The sequence below is a fragment of the Sciurus carolinensis genome, chromosome 3, assembly GCF_902686445.1.
Source record: "Sciurus carolinensis chromosome 3, mSciCar1.2, whole genome shotgun sequence".
In the NCBI taxonomy this organism is placed as follows: Eukaryota; Metazoa; Chordata; class Mammalia; order Rodentia; family Sciuridae; genus Sciurus; species Sciurus carolinensis.
The window spans coordinates 4,337,496-4,358,163 of record NC_062215.1 but is presented as its reverse complement, the minus strand read 5'-3'; the positions used below and the strand labels follow the sequence as shown (position 1 = coordinate 4,358,163).

The 20,668-nt window shown below is 62.5% G+C and overlaps 1 protein-coding gene across 8 annotated transcripts in view; it reads left to right on the top strand.

Annotated features, from left to right (window-relative positions):
- Positions 1–20,668, top strand: part of Septin9 (septin 9) — a 143,796-nt gene that overhangs the window by 90,023 nt on the left and 33,105 nt on the right. The window contains exon 1 of one of the 8 annotated variants that reach the window (XM_047543307.1): positions 17,778–17,880. The exons of the other annotated variants lie outside the window; for them this stretch is intronic. The gene's annotated coding sequence lies outside the window, so the exon portion shown is untranslated. Of the gene's footprint in view, positions 1–17,777; positions 17,881–20,668 lie in introns of those variants that run through there. 8 annotated transcript variants of the gene reach the window in all.

The following is a 20,668-nucleotide window of genomic DNA, read 5'->3' as shown; positions in this document are numbered from 1 at the left end:
CATGCAGGTTCCCAAACGTCTCAGTGGAATCTTCATTGCGCTAGGGCAGGGACTTGCTCTCCCACTGCCGAGGGTCCCAGGTACTTATCAATGACAAAACTTTCTCTCGACCTCGAATGGATTGTTGATTTCCAGTTCTTTGTGTTTCTCTCCAGACTTTGAAAGACTGCCTTCCAGTGAGTCTAGTACTCTTAGCGAATCGGCTCGGTGAGGGGCCGAGTTCTCACCCACTCTGGGGACGCGGACGCCGGAAACGTGTGTGAAGTTTGATGGAGGCAGGATTCCTGTCTGTGTGCTGTCCCTGAGGGTAGTAGAGCACCTGGCAGTTTTAGAAGGCCTAGTTCAGGGTATAACCTCTCTCAGATCTGGGAGTCCTTGTGACTGTGAGATTCAAATACTAAAAAGATAAGCGAGGTTGAAAAAAGAAAATTACGCTGTTGGGTGGCGGGCATGGGTAGAGGCTCCAGGGAGCTCCCTGGTGGCTTGGTCCCCAGCTGACAGTGTGTCCCCAGGAGCTCTGTGCTTACCTGGGGAGACAGGCAGGTAAGGCATGGTGGGTGGGCAGCGGGAGGGCTGGAGACAAAACCGGAGAAGCAGCTGGACTGGGCGTTCAGGTGGTGCCAAGGGGAGGCTTGAGGGGTCAAGGACACCTGGAGGTCAGTGAGAGACGATGAGAACAGGGCAGTGAGGACGAGCAAGGCCCTCACCCCTGAGCAGAGCTTAAGGGGTTCCCGAGGCTCAGGAACCGCCACAAGTAGCCTTTCAAGGCTTTCTTTGGGGCAGTGCTGGGGACGGAGCCCCGGGCCCGAGCATGCCAGGCACGTGCTCTGCCACCACGCTGTCCGCCCCGTTTGTTGCTGCAGTACTTCTGAAAGTCAGAATTGCGCCCAACCCTGCTTGGCAAACAGATATCAGAGTTTTAAATAAAGGCAGACCCGGCCCTGTGGGAGCAGCTGCTGCAGGGCGCTCGGTGCTGGATGTTAGGGTCGAGGACGGTCCCCACTCCGTCCTGAGGGCGGGTAGCAAGCCTGGCTGCCTGGGCTTAGCCAGCGGGCACCTTTCCCCTGCTTCCTGGAGCGCGCCCTGGATGCTTGGGGCTGGTGGCACCTGGGGTGCAGGTCAGCACAGGCTTCAGGTCTGGGTGGGCCTTGTCCCTTGGATGGCCGGGAAGGCAGCCCTGACCAGGGCTTCCCTCCCTCATTGGCCTGTCTGCTGAGCCTGGCCCATCAGCAGGCCCTCCTGTCCTCGTCCCCATCCAGGCCTCCAGATGCTCCACCAAAGCCCCTCCCCCGGGAACTCCCCGGGCTGCCCGAAGGGCCCTTTGGGGATCTCTGCACAAGCGGTCATTTGGGACCCATGTGGCCCTGCTCCCAGGTTGGACTAAAACCCAACCCTGGGCGCATCTGGTCTGAGCTGAGGGATAGAAAGAGCTGAAGGTGGACAGCTACCTGGAGGCCGCGGCGGGGGAGCCGGGCTGCGTGGCGGGAAGGCCCGGCTGGCAGGGAGCCTGCTTTCCCACGTCACTTTCTCCAGCCGCTTCCTCTCATCTGTCCTCTTTGGTCCTGACGTTCCTGAGCCCTGGCCAGGCAGGGACAGGAAACCCCACAGGGCTCCTGAAGGAGGCTGCTCTTTCACAGAGGGGCGTGGGGGCTGCCGCAGGTTTCCCACGTCCCTCCCCAGGGTGGGTCACCCTTGCAACCCGGCCTCTGTTCCAGCAGAGCGGGCTTCCCCTGCCTGAGGATGGGCGGCAGCGAGAGGGCAGCAGCCGTAGTGCACTGGTGACCCCCAGCAGTGCTTGATCCCACACTGACCCCTGCCTGCTGGCCCCGGAGCTGGACAGGGACAGAGGGCATTGTCCAGCCCCGGAGGAGAGGAGGGGTCTCTGTTTTGCACACTGGTGATTACCCAGGAAGCTCCCGGCCCCTCTGGTCTCATCTCGGGCCTCCCCGGGCCTGGGCTCTGCCCTGCTCTGCCGATGCCTACCCCATGCCTGGTAGGGAGTGCAGGGCTGGGCTAGCAGCTGAGGTGCATCTGCAGGGCAGCCCCCCCCTCTGGACTTCAGGCCCAGGTAACTTCAGCGGGCTGGGTGTGGCAGTGGTGTTCTGGTGTGGGGAGAGGCTGGGGAGGATGTGGGTGGGACACATCACTTACCAATGAAATGGACCGTCCCCAGGGCTTGTGGGCACAGGCTGGGGGTGGGGGAACTGCCCAGCTGTTTCATATGGGCAGGCCCCAGGGCCAGGGTGGCAGAGGGCCCCAGGTCGCCCACGGCTTAACAGGCAAGGCCCTGAGGCAGGCCAGCCTCCTGCTGCCTGCGTCATGGGGGACTCAGCTTCAGACTCAGTGGCCACGGCGTCTTTCCTGAGCAGAAAGTCCCTGGACAGAGTGAACGAGGAGAGAAAGCCCCTTGGCAAAGCGGGGTGTGGCCTCCAGGTCTGCCCTGCAGTCTGACCAACTGCCCGTCGCTCTCCCTGGAGACACAGGATGGGCCCAGGTTGCCCCGGAGCTACTGGGACAAGGTAGCTGTGCAGGGCATGGGGGTCTCTGGGCAAGAGGGCGCCCACCCGTGGGGTCTGGAGGCCCTGACAGCCTCCCTCTCCCCTCTCCCTTTGGCAGTCAGCTGGCCTGGGGGGCCCCTTCCCTCTGGGAGTAGGAATTGGGTGACTTTCCAGGGCCTTCTGGGTTGGGGTCTTTTGGGCCCTATCTCAGGGGTTGGAGAAAGACCACCGCCCACCCTGACACCTCAGCTTCCCCTCTGCCTATCTTCCTGCTTGGGTGGATAGGGCCCAGAGAGCTTCAGCGCTTGCCCAATGCCCCACAGCAGCTAGTGTGGAAATTCAAACCTGGGGAGCCTGGGGGGGCCTGGCTTCGGAGCTTCCCCATGAGGCAGGCAGGTGGGCGGTGGTGGGGCACAGTCCTCCACCGTGTCTGGGCCCCTCGGGGCTAGGAGCAGCCCCAGAGTAACCGTGGCCCTCTGTCTGGGCCCCTGCCCACTGCAGGCCACCCGGAGAGGATGAAATGTGAGAAAAGCCCCACGAGGAAGGAGGGACTTGGTGTCCGGCCCGTCGGCTAAGGGAGCTGCGCAGACCCACTCTGCTGACTGCCCCCGCCAGGGCCCGTCCTCACTGGTCCTGCCCCAATCCTGCCCTCCCCCAGGACCGGGGTTGACCACCGCTGGAGGCACCAGCAGGATGGTCTGGCCAGCATGAGGTGGGGCTGGGCCTCGTGGAGGGTGAGGCTGGGTGGACTCTGCCTGGCGCCCGGCCTCCAGGCTGGCTCTGGGAGCAGCAGAGACCCTGGGCTTCATGCCCACCCTCTCCTGGGAGGCGCTGCTCCGTGCCCTGGAGGGGGCATCTCCCTGTCCTCGAATGGGCTCTCGTGTAGAGGGACGCCTTCCGGAAGACTCCATGAGGTTGATTGATTATTCTCTTGGTAGCTGGGAGTGGCTCTTCCACCGCCTGATTGGGCTGAGATAGGGGCCACGACACGGAGGAGGTGGGAGTGAGTGTTCAGGAGACTGGCGCCTGGCCCGTCTTTCCCAAGCGCCAGGGTGTGGATCTAATGGTCAGGGTAGGCCTGCGGGATTGATGGCTTCCTGGCTCGTCTCACGCCGGCCCTGGCCCTGGCCCTGGCCCTAGCCCTGGCCCTGAGCGCTTCCTGGTCCAGCCCTGGGCTCCGCGCTGAGTGTGCCTTGCCCGGCAAGACGGGCTCGGAGCTGCCCGGAGGCTCCCACCTGGCCCCAGTGCCTCAGCAGGAGCCGCGGGTGGAGAAGCAGGTGGGATTCTTGTCATCAAGTCCCTCCCGGCAAGCGGGCTGGACAGAGGTGGGATCTGGCGTGGCTTCCTGGGGTCCAACCAGGCCGCGTGGACCCCGGGGTGGAGGGACTTATTGCCTAGCCCCTCATTTCTGGGCCCCCAGAGCCCTGGGTGGGGACTGAGGTGGAGGGGGCCCGTGCAGAAATGACCGGAAGGATGTGGAGACCCCCTCCTCCCTCACCCCAGGCCCACGCTGACCCAGGGAGCCAGGCCAGTGGCCACGAGAGGCAGACCTGGAGGGCGGGGCCTGTGGGGTGGGCCTCCCCCACCCTCCCCCACCCTCCCTCACCCTCCCTCCCCCTCTCTCACCCTCCCTCACCCTCCCCCACCCTCCCCCACCCTGCCCCACGCTCCCCCACCCTGCCCCACCCTCCCTCACCCTCCCCCACCCTCCCTCCCCCTCTCTCACCCTCCCTCACCCTCCCTCACCCTCCCCCACCCTCCCCCACCCTCCCTCAGGGCAGACGTGGGCGCTCAGGTGGGAGTGACCCGGAGTGAGCCGTGCTGCCCTTCCGCGGGCTGCTGGGACTCAGTCCCTCTCCGCCGGTTGTTTTGTCCTTCGAATGTTGGGAGGACCCTCGAGGCAGGGAGGCTGGGTCCTCGCTGCCCGTGACCCATCCCGGCACCCCTCCCTCTGCCTCCCTCCCCCCACGGCACCCCGGGGACCATGCATTTGCTCGGCAGCGTCTGGGCTGCGGAGGGGCGTTTCCAGGGCCAGCTGACACAGTGGCTCCCTGCTTTGGAGGAATGAGAGGAGAGAGCCAGGAAGAAGGGACTGCGGACTGGAGGAAGGTCAGAGGAGGGGAGGGAAGGTCTGGGAAGTCCACACACGTGCTCCGGGAGCAGGTGCCAGCCATGAAGTCATCTGGAGGGTGGCCGCCGGCACCGAGCCCTGCCTGGGCGCCTGCCCTGGCTTCCCTTCTGCCCAGAGAGCGGAGCAGATTTGTTTCCATTTTAGGGACAGCTCCCGGAGGCTGTCGTCCGACTCCTGGCTTGATTAATATTTCATTAATCATAAGTGACCGCTGACTGCACACTTACACACTCCCTGCACTGGGCTCAAAGCCTTGGGAAACAGTCACCGCTGTTCTTGGAGAGAAGACCATGCTAAGGCACAGAGAGGCTGAGTCACTGGCCCCAGGCCACACTGCTAAAAGTGGTCGACCTGGCTTTGAACACAGGGCCGTCTGACTCTAAGCCCGGGCTGGATGTAATGAGGTTCGTGGTTTCTGAGTCACAGGGACAACTTCTGTCCAGTTCCTCTGCCCACTGAATCAGACTGTATGGACGCTTCTGTGCTCCCTCCGGGCGGGTCGAGAAGGGGCTTTGGGAGGAGAGGGTGGTAACAGGCAACAGTCACCAACAACTTGACCTTCAAGGTGCCCCTCGAGGGCAGCGTGAGGCTGGTCACTGAGCTGTGGACCCCTCCGTGTCTCTGCTCATGAGGACCCTGGGCCCCTTGCTTTGTTCAGTCTTCTGCTAGCACCAGCCACAGTAGGCTGACCGGGGGCCAGTCAGGACAGGAGGGCAGAGAAGCTCTGTATGCCTGGCACGCTTCATGGCTGAGTAATGTCTAGTGTTTGCCAAATCACTTTGCGACTCAGTTGCTTTGTCTATAAAATGGGTTGAACAGCACCCTTCTACCTCTGAGGGTTTGGGAGAATCAGACGTGAGGCACGCAAGAGCCCCTTTGGACCTGTGGTTTGCTGCCTTCCCGGATGAAGGGGCGTCCAGGCCCCTCTGAGCCTGGTGCCCAGGGCATGGTGCTGGCTTGGCACACAGGAGGAGTCGGGGAGTCCAGTGCTGGGAGCTCACCTCCCTGTCCACACAGGACCCTGTTCCCTCCAGTGGCAGGGGCCACAGGATTCGAGGGCTAGTCCTCCCCCGCCCCACAGTGGGCACCAGGCCAAAGTCAGCCCCCCCAGGCTGTTCTTGGCGCCCTGCCTTCCCCCAGAGTCCCACTGACCCATACCATGTGACCCAGCCTTGGGAAGATGGGCCCAGCTGTGGAGGTCATGCTGGCCAGGACTGAGTGTGCAGAGAGTGGCCTCCCAGGAAAACCCAGCTGCACAGGAAGCCCTGCCGGTGGCCTCTGCAACCCTCTGCTTTGCAGGCTGGACTTCCGGGGCTATTGCGGGGCCCCCTGCCTGCAGCCAAGAGCCCTGACCCACACCTGTGGGCTGTGCTGCCTGCGCTGGGCTGGGGAGGAGCCGGAGGCCAGGAGGGAGCACTCCTGCTGGAGGCTGGCGCTGTCTGCCCGGGGTGAGGGGGCCGCAGGCGCGAGGGCTCCGCCTGCCATTCCCGCCCTGACCACCTGTGGGGACCGAGCCCTGCCGTCCGCCCAGGCCTGGTGGGGTCCCACTGGCACCCATGGCTCCCCAGGCACTGCCCGGCTGCTGTCCAGCTGGTCGCGCCCGCCCATCCCGGCAGAGCGCCCCGGTCGGCTCACGTTGGTGTGATCGGCCCCCACCGGGCACTAGTCTCCTTTGTAGTCTGATCCATTTGTCCTCCTGGCTGGCTTCTTACCCCACGGCTGCCATCTCACCAGCTTCCCCAGCGTGCTGGAGATTGAGCTCAGTCCTCCTCGTCCATCTGTGATCCTCCCAGCTGGCAGGAGGCACAGAGAGCTTGAGTTGCTGGCCCATAGTCACACAGCAGGTACCAGGCAGTGCCAGAGTGCAGGCCAGGTCTCTGACTCCAGGGCCTTTGCAGGGCCTCGGGCAGGACACCGGCAATGGAGCCAGGTGTGAGGACTGGGCCTGTCTGAGACGGAGTTCAGAGGTGGGCTGGCAGCCTGCTGACTCAGCCACCCCGGAACTGCTGAACCGTCCACAGGGTGCTGACTGTCGCGTGCGGCAGTCTCAGTGGGAGACGGACAGTGGTGAGACGGGCTGCGTCCTGTGTCCCCACCGTGCCCACTTGCCAACTAGATGACCTCGAGTGCCTTCTGGAGCCTTCCAGCGTCCTCGTCTAGAAAAGGGTGTTGACAGTTCGTACCCCAGAGCTGGGCAGGGACCTGCTTTTGAGACTCGGGGACAGCTGGCCTGCCGTGGGCTGGGCAGGGCTGGCGATGCTAGGATGGGAGCCAGCGCGGTGAGGCCGCCCTCTCCTCCCAGCTCATCTGCTCCTCGGGGAGCCAGCCACCGTCCCCCAGCACGGCCCCCTGGTTCTCTGAGCTGTGGCCAGTCAGTGGGGCCAGCAGAGGTCTCAGGAGTCCTTGGAGAGGCCCAGGCACAGCGGCGTTTTCATGGCTCTGTCCCTGGAACGTCCCCTCTCACGCCCTAGTGGCTTCCTCCCCGCCGGCCGTGGGTGAAGCAGCCATGTTGACACAAACCCTGGCTGAACCCACGTGCTCCCCGCAGCCAGCGGCCCACGTGCTCCCCGCAGCCAGCGGCCCACGTGCTGGAGCCGAGGCGGCGGCTCCGTGCAGGCTTGGAGCGTCCACTGCCTAGCCCGCTCTGGAGACGGGACCGGGCCCCGGCCCCGGAGCTCCCTGGGAAGGGCAGCAGCCCAGGTCCCGGGAGGCTCCTTGACCTCGTCCCCTGGGGTCGGGCGATGCCCGTGGCGGCTGCTGGAACCGCTGGGCAGCCTCCGCCTCTGGCTGGAGGACAGCCTCACCTCTCAAGATTGTTAAAAATCACGCCTCCTCGTGGCAAAAGAGGAATCTAGTCAGGGAAACCCGATGATGGTGAATAATTGTATCCTGGGCGAAATTAGCGGGTCGCCGTTCTGGTGTTACGGCTTCTTCCCTACCTGTGTACCTAATGTGATTTGATTTTTTAAATTTTTAAACAAGAACGAGAGCGGATGCTTCTCCTGATGCCGCTGACGGACGCGTCGCTAGGGGATTTTGTTCTTCTTACCTGTGCACGAGGCTGGCCTTAAAAGAGGGTGAGGCCCAGTTGCCGTGGGAGGGGACAGCGTGTGAAAGGCCATCTCGGGCTGAGGACACCTGGGGACAGGTTGGGGGCTTTCTGCAGAGGCCGCAGCCCCAGCGTGGGGTGGTGGCAGAAAGGGCCCTGCCGCTGCTTCTCTTCGGGGCGATCCGTGCTGCCCTGTGAGCAAGACCCTCCCGGGAGCTGCCCGGCCTCCACAGCTGGGCCAGGACGTCCTGGCCGCACGCCCTAGCCGCAGCGCTAACTTTCCCCTCTGTTAAATGGGCTCGTAGCAGAGCCCCCCGCAGAGACTGTGATGAGGAAGGTCCCCAGGGGCCTGGCTAGCGGGAGCCCGACTGGTGAGGCCCTCATTTTGTGGTACTGGGGGCTGAACCAGGGTGCCTCATCCTGAGCAGTGTCCCCCTCTCCACTCCCCACCCACACCTTTGAGTATTTACATTTGTGAGACGAGGTCTTGCTGACCTGCCTGGGCTGACCTTGAACTTGGAATCCTCCTGCCTCAGCCTCCCAGAGCTGCTGGGTTGGGTGTCCACCGCACCCGGTTTCGAAGCTCTGTTTGTGATGTCCCCCTGGCCTATTGGCCGCCTCCCTCCTCCTCTCAGGCCCGCGTTCCTTCCTTCACTCGCTCGCTGAGGCCTGTGTGTGCCAGGCTTGGACCTGGGGTCTGGGTGCAGAGGCTGGTCACCTGCCGTGCCCTCGCCCTCCCCCTGCTTGGTGGTCTGAGCCAGGCTCTTGTGGGCCTGATGCCTTGAGGCTGGGGGGGAGGGGGCCCCGGCCTGGGAGACCTGGGGGAGGGGCAGGTGGGGCGGGAGCCCAGCGCTGGGTCCTGGGTCCTCAGGCCCTCGTCGGTTGCCATTCTGAGGATGCTCTTGGATCTTGGGACACTGACCACTGGCCCTGGGTGGACTGCTTTCTCTGGAAAATCAGAGGGGGCAGCCGTGGTCACGGACAGAGTTGCTGACTTGTGAGCCACAGCCAGACCGTGGACCCTGTTCTCGCAGGGGAGTGGCCTCCTTCCGTGCCCCTGACCCTGCAGCCTCGTCCCCTTGGCTGGAGAAGCAGACGCTGATTTTTCAGGTCAGGGAAGCTCCGCTGTTCCCAGGGCTCTGCATTCGCGTGACGGAAACTCCCGGGGCTTAGCGCAAAGGAGGGTGTACTCTTGCACAAAACGGCTGCCTGGGGCTTGGAGGACCCCATCCTGCAGCCCTGGCTACTGTGTCCACCATCACAGGTGCTGTCGTGTCCCCCACAGCCACGTCCCCTCCCTGCGGGCCCCCTCCATGGGCCCAGAGACCTTTCTGGAAGCCCCTCACAGCCTCCCAAGTGGTCACCAGGCAGCTTTGTCTTCTAACTGCTGTGCATTGGCTGAGGCTGGACCCGGTGGCCCCTGTCTGGAAACTCCGGCCCCAGGCAGAGCAGGCAGGGGCTCCCCAGGAGAGGGCGGGGCTGGACCAGGGTGGCCCTCCTTTGGTGGTGGGTCAGAGCTGGTGGCCACAGAGCACTGGGGCGGACACATGGACCCATGTCCTCCAGCTGCCCTGCCCACGGCAGCCAGGGAGCCGAGTTCCACCCGCAGGCCCAGCAGCCCCCAGCTGGCCCGGCGTCTCCGGGAACAGCAGCGGTGCCCTACAGCAGTGACCGGCCCACTTTCCAGGGCTGGGAGGGGTTGGGCTGGTACTGCAGTGTGACCAGCGACCCATGGACAGACTGTGGGCACTGAGACGCCGGCAGGGGTGAGTCTGCAGGAAGCCGGGGGGCTGCACCCTGCACCCCGACCCCTGGGCCTGCAGGGTGCCCTGCCCTTCCCAGCCCTTCCCACTGCTGCTGGAGGACGGCCAAGGGGTCTCGCCCGCAGTCTCTCAGCCCCCAGGCCCGTGGTCCCGTGTGTGTGTGTCTGGGGCGTCTGCAGTGCTGAGCGGCGACCCTGTGTGTGCCGAAGCCTCTCGCGTCTTCGCTTGTCGAAGGCCCCGGGTTTGGTGTCTGCGTTCAGATCCTTGGTGGCAGATGCGGGATGCCTGCCCTCAATCTGGGCAGCTCCACATTGACCTGCTTTTGGTAGAAGGTTCTCTAGAACATGACCAGAGTCCAGGCTGGTGTTCCACCAGGCGTTTGTCAGCTGTGTGGTCTCGAGCATGTCCCTTAACCTCTCTGTGCCTCATTTCACCCCCTGCCTCTCAGGGCCTCCTGGAGCGTCACATGGGTAGGTAGAGGGGCACCGTCTCTGGGGTCAGTGGTGGCTTGCAGAGGCCAGGAAAGGTCTCCAGGGCTTCGCACGGTTTGCAGATTCTTTTCTCAGTCTGTTGGATGCAGACGGCCCCGTATCATCCCCAGGTGAGCTGCCTGTGTGGAGCAGCCAGTGAGAAGCCCCACCAAGACAGGAGAGGTGGCCTGGCCTTGTCCCGAGCGCACGGCCGGGCCTCGGATCCCGGCTCAGGAGCTGGACTCTGGCTGCGGCCACCACTGCTGGAGGGAAAGCGGGGGCAGCGGGAGCAGGGCTCACCTCCCGCTGCCAGGCTATGGCTGCCAGGGAGTCCCTGGCCTGTGCTGGACGTGCTCTGAGGGGGGAGGACCGCGGGAGCCGCCCTGGGGAAGGCGGCAGTGGCCTTGCCCGCCGAGGTGACCGGGGCGTCCTGTGCACCCTCTATGTCTTGAGTGCTCGTGGCCAGAGCATTTGATACTCCCAACAGCCCTAGGCCGAGGAGCCCAAAGCAAGGCAGGTGAAGTGAGCTGCCCGAGGACACGCAATCCTGGGTGCGACAGAAATTTGAATTTGGGCCTCTTCCCTCGTCTTTGATCCTCTCAGCCAGCCATCAGATTTAAGCTCACTTTTCTAGCAGAAAATCTGAGGCCCAGAGAAGTGCAGTGATTTGGCCAACGTCACACAGCAGGTTAGTGGCCAGAGCTGGAGTAGGTCTCCCAGGCCCAGGAAGCAGCCCCTGCCCAACATGGCAGCTCCGTCTTCTCTCGTCCTCTTTACCTGTGGAGTCTGTGCCCAGGCAGGGGGAGCAGGGCAACCTGGAGGCCCACCTGACTGCACCCAAGTGGAAGCAGATGGTGTATCTTGGGGTGAGGCTGCAGGAACCGGTGACCGCTCAGCGGAGCAGCTACCCTCACGGACAGGGCCCCAGGGCCATGGAAGTCCTTGGGCATGTGAAAAGCATCATGGGTGATCTTTCTTTTGGCACTGGGGGTTGAACCCTCGGCATGTTACCACTGAGCCGCATCCCCAGCTCTTCCTAATCTTGTATTTTGACACAGGGTCTCATTGAGTTGCTCGGGCTGGCCTCTAACTTGCAGTCCTCCCACCTCAGCCTCCAGGGTCTCTGGGATTAGAGGCCTAATGTGGCATCTGGCTTGGTGATGGGTTTTTATGGCTGGCTTTGCTCTGGTCTTTACCTCTGCCCTGGCTGGCTGGTGGTGTCCGAGGGAGTCAGCAGGGGACTCTCGTTGTGGGGCTCTTGTGCGTGTTAATGTGGATGCTGGACTGTGTTTGTCTGAGCCGGACCTCTGCACCACCCAACAGACCTGTACCTTCCTCCACACGTGAGCCCCTCACCTGGCTACAGCACCCAGGCAAGGACTGGCCACCTGCAGAGCCACTGGGAACCGAGCGTGGGTTGCCGGCCTTGGCTGAGCCGTCTTTGCGGCAGGCTGGGATGCTGGTGTGCAGGAAGGGGTTAACGGTGGATCCCGCTTCCTGCCTGCCCTCCAGCTTTCCCAGGGAAAGGGCCGGAACAGAGCGGCCTTATCTCTAGAGGAAGGGTGGGTGGGGGGTGGAGGATGCTGCACAGGCACCTCTGCATGTTCAGTTCCAGCAACTTCTGCAGACCAGCTGTTCAGCGCGCGGCCAGAAGGTGGAGGGAGGCTTTCCAGCGCGAGGCTGGAATGCATGTGGGATTCATTACCGGACTTGGCAAACCAAGACCCTCACTTTCTCCCCGGAGATGGGGTGGGGGCTGGGTCCTCCTGGAGCTGGAGGCGGCCTGGGCTGCAGCCAGCTTGGGGGTGGGGGTCGGGGAGACCCTCCCCACCCCCAGCTCGGGGGAGGGGCGCCTGCTTCCTTTCCCCTTTGTCTGCAGCCCGCCCTCCCTGAGCCTCCTGTTGGAGGCTGCCCTGGCTTTCTTCTGCCCTCCACCCTCCTGGAGGGACCAGCCTGGCCTCTGTGGCCCCTGCCACCGAAGCCTCCTGTTGGCCACAGGGGTGCAGAGCCTCTGCCGAGCCTGGCGCAGAGGTGGGCGGGAACTGGCCCCTGTCTTGGGATTGACCGAGAGCCACCGATAGCTGAGTGTTCCTGCCAGTGACACCAGAGACAGACCAGGGTGCCCCTGTTGGGCCTGGGGAAGCCCCCAGGTGGTCCTTCCCAGGAGGCCAGTGGGTTCTGGAAGCCTTACTCTGGAACCATGGGAGGCTGCTGGACAGAGGTGCCCTTGACAAGCCTCAGACACAGTGTGCAGATCACCTAGAGAAGAGGCCAGAGAGGCACAGTGACCTCCCCAAGCCCACACAGCCCAGCCAGGCATGGAGCCCAGGCCTGCTGCCCCTCTCCTCCCGGGCAGTGACACCCCTCCCACCCTGCCCCTGCCCACGTCCCAGGACCTCCTGTGAGGAAGTCAGAATGACCTGGGCTCAGCCAGGTGAGACCACTTCTGTGGAGACTGCACGGGAGGGCTCCCGGCCCATCGGGGACTGGGCAAGGGGTGTTGACCACTGCCGATGACTCCTGAAGGTTCTGGTGAGGGGACCGTGGCGGGTGAGCCACCCCCATCGCCTCTGGCCCTGGCCCATCCATCACCCTTCTGGGACTACCAAGTGTCCCACTAGGAGAGCTCAGGGACCTGCAGTGTAGTGCCTGGGAGACCCACTGGTCTGGAGCCGAGGGGCCTGGGCCCTGCCCGCCTCAGAAGTGACCCTGGAAGCCCCTAGCTTGTGCTGGGTGCACACCAGAGGTGGCTCATCTTGGCATCTCTGGCCGGGCACTGATGAAGAGCTCACGGCATCTGCTTAGTGTGTGGGATGTGACCATCCAGGGCCCAGTGGCTTGGGTGACCCTGGGAGGCTTGTAGACAGGCACCCGGCCTGGTGACCAGGAGGGGCTGAGGGTTTTGAAAGGCCATTGGGATGAGGTCACTTGGTCAAGAAGGGACAGATGGTCATGGAGGCCCTCACCTGCTCGGCACTGCTCCAGTGTCCAGCACTCGCTGTCCCTTGCCCCACTGGACAGCATGTGCAGGACTGGGCCTAGTGGGGTGGGCAGTCACGGCTCCTGAGAGTCCGTCCCCAGAGCCCGGGAATGCCCTAGGTGACATGGCAGGGGACTCGGGTTGCAGATGGAGCCACGGTTGCCAATCAGCCGTCTTCAAAGGGGGAGGTTTTCCTGGATAATCCATAAACCCGGTGTAACCACAAGGTCCTTCAAAGTGACAAACCCCAGGCCAGAGTGGGGCAGCAGAGGAAAGACGGGAGGAGGAAGGGCCACGGCAAAGGCCAGCAGGGGCTCTCTGCCAAGGCCACTCGGCCCCTGGACCCCCTGACCAGCCAGGATGGGTGGTGTCTCAGTCGCCTGTGCATGGCAGTTAGCTTCCTGCACATAGCGTGGGATGTGGTGAGCCTCCTGCAGGATTGGGAGGAATTCCTTGGGGCTTCTTGGGTCCTGGAAGTTTCCTGGGGCTTCTAGACCCTTCCAGGCCTGAAGTCTGTAGTAAGTCCCCTGTTTTAGTCAGGATTTTGCCGCTGTGACTGAAAGACCCAACCAGAACTGTAGAGGAGGAAAGGTTTATTTGGGGGCTCACGGTTTCAGAGGTCTCCGTCCATAGACAGTGGACTCCATTCCTCGGGGCCCAAGGTGAGGCAGGAGATGGCGGAAGAGTGTGGTGGAGGGAAGCAGCTCACACACTGATCAGGAAGCAGGAGAGACTCCACCTGCCAGATACGTAACGTGTACCAAAGCCACACCCCAGCGCCCACCTCCAGCCACACCCCAGCTGCCTCCAGTTACCACTCAGTCAGTCCCCGCAGGCGATGGACTCAGGTTGGGTCCAGTCTCTCAACCCAGTCATTTCCCCTCTGAACCCTCTCACATTATTTCACACGTGTTTTGGGGGACACCTCACATCTAACCCATAACATCCCCGCACTCCCTGACTGGCGGGAAAGAGATGGGACAAAATGTCCCCCTTTCACAGATGCAGGTGTGGCCTTCTTGCAGCTCTCTTTTCATTTTTTATCTTCAGACTTAGAATTCTGTTGCCAGAAGAGACTTCAGGGTCAGTGAGGAGACAGGCCCAGGAAGTTCAGTGATTGCCGAGGGCCTGGTGGGGTCTCAAGCCGGGTGTCCACCTCCTTGCCCTCAGCACTTCCTCCTAGGTTCCGGGGCAGGGGGCAGACCTCCCTGGACCACAGTGGCCAGGCCAACTGCCACCTTGAAGTCCTGGGGGCCCAGGGACCTGGGGACACTCTGGCAGGAGGACTAAGCCAGGAGGTGGAAAGTGAGTCTAGCACCCAGCCACAGGTGCTTCTGGGCTGGCCAGGGCACCTGGAGACCTTGACCCTGAGTGTCCACTTGCCCCGGCAGCCCCTGCATGGCCAGCAGCTTGCTAGAGCCAGGCTCTTGTCTGTCACTATCAAAGTCTTTTTCTGAGCTGAATAGGGGACCGGTGAGCAAATTCCTGCATCCCAGCCCCTGGGATCATTCCATCCCAGATGACACTTGGTGGCACCTCATGAGCATCCATGTCTGCGGCCTCCTGGCTTGTCCCTCTGCCTCACCTACCTTCCTCCTGACACCCGAACGGCTCACCTGGGGCTCACCTCCAGGCCTGTGCCTGTGGGGTCCTGCTGCCCAGGATGCCTGCTTTCCCAGGAGTCGGGTTCCTTTAGTTCTCTGGGCTGTTCTTAGGTGCCACAGGTCCTTGCCTCGTGCTGCCCAATAACCCCCATCTGGTCCCACCCTATCTTAACTTTTGTGTCTTCCCTGACCTTAAGGCCTGAGCAGGCAGGGCTGTGTGCACCACGAGGCACCGAGGTCCTAGCCCCTGCCCAGCGCGGCACCCCGGGGACCCTCAACACCTTCAGAGTGAAGGAACGTTGACCAAGGCCCGGAAGCCATCTGTTCCCGTTTCTAACTTGCAAATTGTGATAAACACTCATGGCATTTTACATCTTCAGTGAGCTTTTTAAAGAGAACGTGCTTGGAAGATCTTTTGGACGCACGGTTGTTTTAAAGCAGATACAGGCACCTCGTGGGCAGAGAGCAGCTTCCGCTACTCTTTCACTTCCAACTCCGCGTCTGTGCCCGAGGACAGCCGCTCCCTTCCTCTCGCTGCCTGCCAGCGCCCACACCCTCCTCTGCTCCCCGAAGAGCCGAGCAGGCGGCAGCTGCATGGGGCTCCTCTGCCCGGGGCCAGCCAGGTGCCAGTCCGTACTTGTGTCCCCCTCTCTCCTGATGCCCCCTCCCACTTCTGCAGATCAGGAAACTCTTCCCCAGAGGTAAAGAAGTCGCCCAGGACTGGGGTGTGGCTCAGGGGTGTGGTACTTGCCTGGCATTCAGGGGGAGGGAGCAAGAGAGGGAGGGAGGGAGGAGGGGACAAAGGGAGGAAGGAACTTGCCAGTCACTCAACATGGAGCCAGATTTGCACCATCCTGCAGTCCAAGCCTGTCACCTGGATGGGATAGAAAGTCTGGTGGGGCCCCCAGGCCCTGGATAGCTCAGGAACAGGACCTCCTGGGACAGGGAGGGTTTCCCTTCTCTGGGTGAACGTTGAGGGGTGCTGTTGTAGCTGCTTCTCAGTCCCGGCTTTCTTGGGATGGGTTCTGGGAAGGGAGGAGGTGGAGAGGAGGGCCTGGGCTGGGCTGGTTGGGGCCAAGCCAAACCAGCTTCTTAGTTGACCACCATGGATGATCTGACCTAGCCCAGGGTTTGTGCAAAGGGAGAAGGGTTTCAGACCCCACTAGGAATCCGTCAGACCAACAGAGCCTCCCATGGGACAGCCTGAGACCAAGGCACCTACCTGCCTGGGAGGGAAACAAGGCCCCTGGCTGGGGCATTTTCCGCTGGCTCGTGGAGATGGGCCGGAGCCGCCCGGCCCCCGCTTGCGCAGACCTTCATGTGGTTTTCAAAGCACTTTCATGTTAACTCACGTGATCTTCCCCGAACCAGGGAGGGCAGGAAGTGTGGACGGCCGCCTCCCCCGCAGCCAGGTGGCAGGTGGTTTCCTTGCCCTCCATTTATAGGTGAGCAGGCCTGGCTCCGGGGGCCACAACTTGCCTCCCAGGCCACCCAGCCCTGTGGGCACAGAAAAGCTCAGTGCCTCTTGCACCCTAGGCAGACCAAAGTTGCTCTTTCTGTTTTCAAAAATAGGCCGCATCTCAGTGAACACCAGGTGCTACCAGGGCACCTGCCGGTCCTCTGGCCCCCGCCTGCCTGCGCCCTCCCCGGCCCCCGCGCTCCTTCCCGCTCTGGCTGCAGACCCGCGTCCCAGGCCGTACTTGGTGTTGTCCTGGGCCTCACAGAGCCGTGGGCAGCGAGCATCCTTGGGTAGCGGGCCTTGTGTGTCTGATCAGAGGCCTGTGCCCTGGACAGTTTCTTTTCTTGCTGTGCCACCGTCGCTGGGTTCTCTCCGTGCTGGCTGTTGGGGCTGTTTTCTGATTTTTACTTCTATGAACAATGCTGCAGGGACCAGTTTTCTTTTGCCCCTTGGTGTAGGAATTTGGATTTCAAAACAGCACTGCAAGACCTGAGGCTGCCCAGGGAAGCCCTCCCACCTGCGGGGCCTCTTGCCTCTGCCTTTCTAAGGTGTCCAGAGAGAGGTGTATCTGAGGCCTGGCGGTGAGCAGGGACAGAGACTCACGCCTTGTGTCAGGTTTGCAGGGCTGTGACCAGAATCCCTGACAAGAATAATTCAGAGGAGGGAATGTGCGTTTATGGTTTCAGAGGCTCAGTCCGTGAGCTGCCAACTCCATTGCCCCGGGCCCAAGGTGAGGCAGGACATCGTGGTGGAAGGGTGTGGTGGAGGGAAGCGCCTCGGATCCTGGCAGCCAGGAAGCAGAGAGGGAGGTCTTGGTGCGCTGCAGGGTGTGTGTGTGTGTTTGCGTGTCTGTCTTTCAGTGCTAACCAGCAGTTCTCAACCCCAGCTACACACTGGAGTCCCCTCAAGAATCTTTAAATATCGACCTCCCATATGAGTCGGATTAGACCTGCTGGGTGGGCCTGCCCAACCTCTTCATTCTTCACATGCTCCCCCTGGGGTGGTACTGTGCCCGCCAGGATTGGGAACCCTTGACTTCTGGAAGCAGGTTTGTAAATATCCCACTCTTTCTGCTTCCCTCCTCCCCGCCACACGGGGCTGGGAACCACCAGCCCCCGAAGTCCTACATGTGAGCCATGCGGGGTTGGTTTGTTTCAAGGCGGGAAGGTTGAGGAGCTGGCCCACCAGGCAGCCTGGAGTGTCCCCAGAGCCGGTTCCCCGCCCGGGACGCCCCTTGGCCAGGAGTCCTGGTGTGGTGTGGCTTCCAGGTTGCAGACCCAAGACTGGATCTGACCACCCTGTTGTTGGTATTCAGCATCCTGACGAGTCTGCCCCCAGAGTACCGCCCTGCACGCTGATGGGAGAGCTGCCAGCCGGCGAGGTGGGGGCCGTGGGGGCAGGAACGTGGGTTTGGATGTGAGCCTGGATCCGCGGTCACTGATCTGCCGTCATCACATGCGAATAACAGCGGTGGCTGCAGACCCGGAGGCTGCGCTTTGGGTTCAGATAGCGCCGAATAGTTTACAAGACACGCTGCTGATAGGAGGCTGCCTGTCGAGGGGAGGAGAGGCCGGGGGAGATGCCTGGGAGCGCAGATGCTCAATGGCACGGGAGATGGCCCCGCGCTGTGGCCCACGCCTGTGATCCCAGTGACCCTGGCGGCTGAGGCAGGAGGGTCACAAGTTCAGGGCCAGCCTGGGCAGCTGAGCACGGTCTCGAAATCACATAAAGAGGGCTGGGGATGTGGCTCAGTGGCAGAGCAGCCTGTGTTCAAGGCTCAGTGCTGAAGTAAAAGAAGAAAGAAGGGAAGGAGAGGAGATGGGGCCCCTGCTGAGGACCACAGGAGTGAGGCCTGTTACCTAGGAGACCGGGAAGGAGGAGAGCTGTCAGAGGCAGCCGGCCGGGTCCTCCAAGTCACCGTGAGTGGCCGGTAGTTGCAGGTCGTGGAGATGTCAGGAGCCTTCTGTGGGTGAGGTCTGGGGACTCTGGGGCCTGGCTGAAGAGTGCAGGGTCCAGGTGGCAGGGTCCCCAGTGCTCTGGAAGAATTTCTTAGCAGAGGAGCCCCTGAGACTGTGGGAAAAGGAGCGACCGGGTGGGAAGGATCACCCAGGAGGGAAAGGACAGGAAGTGGGCAGCAGTGAGGGGCAGGAGTGACCAAAGGGCATGACCCGCCAAAGGGGCCTGGGCGGGAAGTGACAGCTGGCCACACGGAGCAGCAGTGGCCTGAGGCCCGCGTGAGGCAGGGCTGGGGCAACGGACCCTGACCCTCAGACACAGGGCTGCGGGGGACGAAGAGCAGAGGAGGCCTGGCTGCTGGTCAGCAAGCTGCAGTGGTGGGCGGCAGAGGGGAGGTCGCCCAGGAGGCCAAGGTGAGGGTCCTGATGCACTGCTGCACTGGGGGAGGGGAGAGGAAAGGGGCCTGAGGGCGGAGGGCTGGCAGCCACCCTCCATAAGGGGTCCGCACATCAACTGCTGCCCTCGGGCCATGGCGGAACTGGACATAGGCCGTGAGGAGCCTCTCCTGAGCTGTCTTACTGTGGAATGGGCGGAGACCAGGTGCCAAAGCTAAGAAGCTCGTGGGTGGAAGAAAGATGGGGCCCGGTGTAGACCAGGGAGTGGGCTGTTCAGAGGGGTCAGCGTCTGGGGAGGGAGCGGAGGGGCTTGCTCGTTTTGGTTTTTGAGATGGGCAGACTGCACCTTCTCCTAGGCCACGAGGGAGAGAACCCGAAGCGTGATGTCAAGTGAGTGTGACGAAACCAGCCCCCTCCCCACCAGCCTGGGCACGGCCTTCCCTTCAGGGCTGCTGGGGCGTCCCCAGCCCGCCCGCCCCAGGGCACACAGTCCTGGGGGTGCTGCGGCAGCTGCAGATGCACATGGACCCTCGGAGCCAGCCTCTGAGCGCCCAGCCCTGCCCACCATGGTCCCGGCAGGGGCCCAGTGCCAGCCACAAAGGAAGGTGGTGCCTCCTTGGCCCATGGTGGGGGGCACCTGCTGCGCCAGGGGTGTGGCCCGGGGTGGATGGACGGGATGGCAGGAAGGCCGAGCTCCGTGTCCGTGGCTGTGGCGCTCGGAGCGGGGAAGAGCGTGAGGACCTGGGAGGGGCAGGTGCGTGCGTGTGGTGTGGCACTGGGAAACCACATCCGCTTTCCACAAGGAAGCGTGCAGGTGGTGGGCGTGGAGGGTGGCCCGTGGTGGCCAGCGCTTCCTGGCAGGTGTCGGCCTCCGAGACTGCCGTCCTCTTCTCCCGCTGGCTCAGGGGGAAGAGGGAACCATGACGGTCCCCCCACCCGCCAGGTCTGGAGCAGGACCCTGCTGTCCACTGCCGCTTCCCCTCTCCTTGGCAACCCTTCAGGAAGGTAGTGGGTGCTGCTCCCGGGCAGGTGGACACCTGGCAAGGACCCTGTGGGGCACGCTGGCCTGTGCCCAGTGCAGGCGCGGCCGCCTCAGCTCTGGATGAGTCTTGGTGATGTGGGCCAGGCTCAGAGTGTCCCAAGCCCTGGAAGGTCTGACTCAGTCCCCCGTGAGGCTGGGAGGGCTCCCCTCCACGCCCTGGCGGCCTGGCTTTGAGCAGCAGGCCTGCAGCCCCGAGGGCTGCTTCCTCCCTGTTCAGAGCTCCCAAGCTCCCAAGGGTCGAGGGGCTGAGGACCCCCATTGCTTCCAGTTGCTGCTCTAATAAAGTTTGCACAGACGTGTGGCTCGAAGCCGCGGCTGATTCCCTTCCAGTTCTGAAGGTCTGAAGTCACATCTGCCCTGCTGGCGTGGGCAGTGCGGCACTCGTGGAGGCCTGGGGCCCGGTCCTGCTCCTCCCCGTCACCAGTGGCGGTACCTGTCCTGCCTTTGCCTCCCTCTTGTCTGGATACTTGGGGATGCATCTCAGGCCACCTGAAGGATCTGCGTTCACGTCTGCAAAGTGCCCTTTGCCAGATGAAGCCAGTTTCTCAGGTCGGCGAGGGGACATTCGCCAGCCTCTCTCAGAGGCTCAGGATGCGTCTTAGGGCCATTTTGGTTTTCAAACATAAATAAACTGAGTCAAGAAAATAGAAAAGAACACTAAATTCTTCCTTCTTTGGTGGCATCTGCCACATTCGGTGCGTGCGACTGTTGGTCTGTCCAGCACCGGGACCTCATCACCCTCTGCGGCCTTGACGGAGCCGTCCCTCTCCCCTCCCCACGCCCTGGGCCCTGGCAGCCACCCTTCTGCTTTCTGTCTCTATAAATTCCTTTTTAAGTGCAATTCTATGTGACTTTAACATAAATAAACACCAGCTTGATGAACCGGTCGTTGGAAGGGTGTAAGTTAGCGGAAGCCAGCGTGTGCATACCTCGGCCTCCGGAAGGGCAGGGGTTGAGGGAGCCGGTCTCTGCCTGCGCTTCCTCCGCTTTCTGCTCTCCCTCTGCAAAGGGCTCGAAGAGCTTCCCAGACCCGGAGTCTGCATGGCCTCCAAGCTGCAGGGCCCTCCACCAAGCAGAGCTCCTAGTTCACACTCCTGGGGGGAACACCAACGCCCTGGGGCACCCCAGTCAGGTGCATCCTGCCCTGAGCACCCTGATCCAGTTAATAAGACAAGGACGGCCAGGTAAAGGGACCTTTGGCAGTCAGGTCACAGCGTCATTGGCATAGTCTGAATGATGCCTAGCCTTGAGTCTAACTATCTCATTTCCTCAGAGAAGCTGTGCTCTTTCTTTCTTTCTTTTCTTTTCTTTTTTTCTTTGC